This window comes from Marmota marmota, unplaced genomic scaffold, assembly GCF_001458135.2.
Source record: "Marmota marmota marmota unplaced genomic scaffold, marMar, whole genome shotgun sequence".
In the NCBI taxonomy this organism is placed as follows: Eukaryota; Metazoa; Chordata; class Mammalia; order Rodentia; family Sciuridae; genus Marmota; species Marmota marmota.
The window spans coordinates 5,061,764-5,067,157 of NW_025999998.1; the positions used below are offsets into that span (position 1 = coordinate 5,061,764).

General features: G+C 34.9%; 1 pseudogene; it reads left to right on the plus strand.

Annotated features, from left to right (window-relative positions):
• The first annotated feature begins 338 nt into the window (after window positions 1-338).
• LOC107148188 overlaps window positions 339-5,394 on the plus strand; it is a 9,770-nt pseudogene continuing 4,714 nt past the window's right edge.

A 5,394-nucleotide genomic window follows, 5' to 3' on the forward strand; every position in this document is an offset into this window, starting at 1 on the left:
CATATGGCAGTTCCATGCCTATTTTTTTTTTTAACCAGGGATTAAACCCATAGGTGCTTAACCACGAGCCACATTCTCCAGGACTGCCCAGGAAACTGGCTGGAACGTAGACTCTGGCCCCAGACCACACCCACCCACCCACCAGCAGACCCACACAGAACCCTGCCCACCCCACCTCCATCTTTGGACCGTGTAGCCATTACCATAGCCATCCCCATACAGTAGCCTACATCTTGGGACACAGATAGGGCCTGAAGGCAGCTGCATCTCAGAATAGTCAGTCCAAAGCCATTGAAAGGCCCACCCTTTCAGTCCCATCTCTGAAAGCAGTTGCATCTATGTTGGGACACCCCCATTGCTATCTTGAGTTAATTCCGCTATTGCCACCACCACCTTTAGTTGCAGGAGCATTTATCATTGGACACCAGCTGGGGTCCAGAAGCCCAACAACAAGGTGAGGTACAGGTAATCTGCAGGGACACTATAATATTATAGAGTAGAAACTGTAATACCTCAGATCTGCACTGCAAGAAAGGAAGACACATAGACAACAGGAAAATCAAGGGAGGAAAGTGTCCCAAACAAACTGAGATAATACAGTAATAGAATTCATGGACAGTGCAGTTGATAAAATTTCAGAGAAGGAGTTCAGAATGTACATAATTAAAATGATCTATGAATTAAAGAACAATATAAATGAGCAAATACAGGCAAAAATTGATCATTCCAACAAAGAAATAAGTGAGCAAATACAGGCAACCACTGATCACAACAAGAAAGAAATAAGGGAGCAAATACAGGTAGCAAAAGACTACTTCAAGAAGGTAATAGAGATTCTGGGAAAAAAATCAGAAATCCAGAAATGAAGGAAACAGTAAACAAAATTAAAAAAAAAATAGAAAGCATCACCAACAGACTAGATCACTTGGAAGACAGAACGTCAGATAATGAAGACAAAATATACAATCTTTAAAATAAAGTTGACCACACAGTGAAAATGGTAAGAAATCATGAACAGAATATCCAAGAATTATGGGATAACATCAAAAGACCAAATCTAAGATTTATTGGAATAGAGGAAGGCCTAGAGATTCAAACCAAAGGAATGCACAATCTCTTCAATGAAAAATATCTGAAAATTTCCCAACCATGAAGAATGAATTGGAAAATCAAATACAAGAGGCTTACAGGACACCAAATATACAAATTTACAACAGATCTACACCAAGACACATTATAATGAAAATGCCTAGCATACAGAATAAGAATTTTAAAAGCCATAAGAGAAAGGAATCAGATCACATATAGGGGGAAAACAATTAAGATCTCAGTAGATTTTTCAACCCAGACCCTCAAAGCCAGGCGATTATGGAACAACATATACCAAACTCTGAAAGAAAATGGATGCCAACCAAGATTCTTATGTCCAGAAAAATTAAGCTTTATATTTGATAATGAAATAAAGACCTTCCATAATAAACAAAAGTTAAAAGAATTTACAACCAGAAAGCCTGCACTACAGAACATCCTCAGCAAAATATTCCACGAGGAGAAAATGAAAAACAACAATGAAAATCAGCAAAAGGAGGTATTACACTAAAGGAAAAAGGAATCAAAAGAGAAAACAAGTCAAGTTAAATACCAAAAATAAACAAAAATGACAGGGAATACAAATCATGTCTCAATAATATTCCTGAATATGAATGGCCTAAACTCACCAGGCAAAAGACATAGACTGGAAAACTGGATTTAAAAACCAAAAGATCCAACAATATGCTGCCTTCAAGAGATTCATCTCATAGGAAAAGACATCCACAAACTGAAGGTGAAAGGTTGGGGAAAAAACATACCACTCACATGGACTGTGAAAACATGCAGGAGTTTCCATCCTCATATCAAATAAAGTAGACTTCAATCCAAAGTAAATTAAAAGGAATAAAGAAGGACATTTCATACTGCTTAAGGGAAACATACATCAACAAGACATAACAAGTGTAAATATATATGGCCCAAACAATGGAGCATCTACATTCATCAAACAAACTCAAGTTCAAGAGCCAAACAGACCAACACAATAATTCTGGGTGACTTTAACACACCTCTTTCACCACTGGATAGATCTTCCAAACAAAAGCTAAACAAAGAAACTATAGAACTCAATAATACAAACAATAACTTAGACTTTACTGACATACATAGAATATTTCATCTATCAACGAGTGAATACACTTTCTTCACAGCAGCACATGGATCCTTCTCTAAAATAGACCATATATTATGCCACAAAGCAACTCTTTCTTAGCAAATACAAAAAAGTAGAGATACTACCCTGCATTCTATCAGATCAAAATGGAATAAAATTATAAATCAATGATAAAATAAAAATAGAAGCTACTCTAACACCTGTAGACTAAATAATATGCTACTGAAAAAGAAGAAAGTTCATTGCATTGAATTCATTCCTTAAAAAAAGAAAAAAGTCAACAAATAAATGACCTAACATTACATCTCCAAGCCCTAGAAAAAAAGAACGAATCAACACCAAAAGCAGCAAAAGAAATAATTAAAATCAGAGTAAAATTAATGAAATTGGAAAAAAAGAAAACTGAAAAAATTGAGAAAACAAAAAGTTGGTTCTTTGAAAAAAATAAATAAAATTGATAAACCCTTAGCCATACTAATTAAGAGAAGGAGAGAGATATTGATATGTTTTTGTATTTGATTTCCTCAAATTACTAACATCCATGATGGAAAAGGAAATATCAGGACGGACACTACAGAAATACAGAAGATAATTAGAAACTATTTTGAAAATTTATAGTCCAATAAAATAGAAAATATTGAAGGCATTGACAAATTTCTTGAGTCATATGATTTGTCCAAACTGAATCAGGATGATATACACAAGTTAAACAGATCAGTTTCAAGTAATGAAATAGAAGATGTCATCAGAAGCCTACCAATCAAGAAAAGCCCAGGACCAGACAGATACACAGTTCTACAAGATCTTCAAAGAAGAACTAATATCAATACTCCTCAAATTAATTCATGAAATAGAAAAAGAGGGAACACTTCCAAACTCATTCTATGAGGCCAATATCACCCTGATCCCAAAACCAGGCAAAGACCACATCAAAGAAAGAAAACTTCAGACCAATATCTCTAATGAACATAGATGCAAAAATTCTCAATGAAATCCTGGCAAATTGAATATGAATACAAAAACATATTAAAAAGATAGTACACCACAATCAAGTAGGGTTCATCCTGGGGTTGGCTCAATATACAGAAACAATATATGTAATTCATCACATCTATAGACTTAAAGATAAGAATCATATGATCATCACAATAGATGCAGAAAAACAGTTCAACAAACTACAGCACCCCTTAATGTTCAAAACACTAGAAAAATTAGGGATAACTGGAACATATCTCAACATTGTAAAAGTTATCTATACTAAGGCTCAGGCCAACATCATTCTAAATGGAGAAAAATTGAAAGCATTCTCTCTAAAAACTGGAACAAGACAGGGATGCCCAATTCACCAGTTCTATTTAACATAGTTCTTGAAACTCTAGCCAGAGCAATTAGATGAAAGAAATTAAAGGGATATGGATAGGAAAAGAAGAACTAAACTATCACTATTTGCCAACAATATGATTCTAAACCTAGAGGATCCAAAAAATTCTACCAAAAAACTTCTAGAACTAATAAGTGAATTCAGCAAAGTAGCAGTATATAAAAGCAACACACCAAAATCAAAGGCATTTCTGTACATCAGTGAAAAATTCTCTGAAAGAGAAATTAGGAAAACCACCCTGTTTACAATAGCCTCAAAAAAAAAAATTGGGGAATCAACTTAATGAAAGAGGTGAAAGACCTCTACAACAAAAACTACAGAACACTAAAGAAAGAAATTAAAGAAGACCTTAGAAGATGGAAAGATCTTTCTTATTCTTGGATAGGCAGAATTAATATTGTCAAAATGACTATACTACCAAAAGCACTATACAGATTTAATGCAATCCCAATCAAAATCCCAATGACATTCCTCATAGAAATAGAAAAAGCAATCATGAAATTCATCTGGAAAAATAAGAGATCCAGAATAGCTAAAGCAATCTTTAGCAAAAAGAGTAAAGCAGGTGGCATCACTATACCAGACCTTAAACTATACTATAGAGCAATAGTAACAAAAATGGCATGGTAGTGGCACCAAAACAGGCTTGTAGACCAATGGTTCAGAACAGAAGACACAGAGTCAAACCCACATAAATACAGTTATCTCCTAATAGACAAAGATGTCAAAAACATATATTGGAGAAAAGATGGCCTCTTTAATAAATGGTGCTGGGAAAACTGGAAATCCTTATGCAGCAAAATGAAAGAAGCCCCTATCTCTCACCATGCACCTGAGCCTAACAGAAGAAAAAGTAGGCCAAAATCTTCATCTTGACAGATTAAGCCCCGACTTCCTTAATAAGAAATAGAATAATAATTTTATTTCTCCTATAGCACAAGAAATAAAATCAAGAATCAATAAAGGGATTGATTCAAACTGAAAAGCTTATTCTCAGCAAAAGAAACAATCAGTGAGGCAAATAGAGAGCCTACAGAATGGAAGAAAATTTTTTACCACATGCACGTCAGATAGAGCACTAATCTCTAGGATATATAAAGAACTCAAAAAACTTAAGACCAAAAAACAAAAAAAAAAAAAAAACACAAATGACCCAACCATAAATGGGCCAAGGAACTGAACAGACACTTCTCAGAATATGATATACAATCAACAAATATCTAAAAAAACATTCAACATCTCTCTCACTAGATTAGAGAAATGCAAATCAAAACTACTCTAAGATTTCATCTCATTCCAGTCAGAATGGCAGCTATTAAGAATACAAATAATATGTGTTGGCGAGGATGTGGGGGAAAAGGCATAGTCAGTCATACATTGCTGGTGGGACTGCAAAATTGGTGCAGCTAATATGAAAAGCAGTATGGACATTCCTTGGAAAACTTGGAATGGAACTACCATTTGACCCAGCTATCCCACTCCCTGGTTTATACCCAAAGGACTTTAAAAATAGTATACTGCAGTGATACAGCCACATCAATATTTACAGCAGCACAATTTACAAGAGCTAAATTGTGGAACCAACCTAGACAGTCTTCAGTAGATGAATGTTTAAAGAAACTGTGGTATATATACACAATGGAATATTACTCAGCATTAAATGAGAATAAAATCACGGAATTTGCAGGTAAATGGATGGAGTTGGAGAACATTATACTAAGTGAAGTAAGCCAATCCCCCAAAAACCAAAGGCCAAATGTTTTGCCTGATAAGTGGATGCTGATCCATAATGGGGATGGCGGCGGGGGGG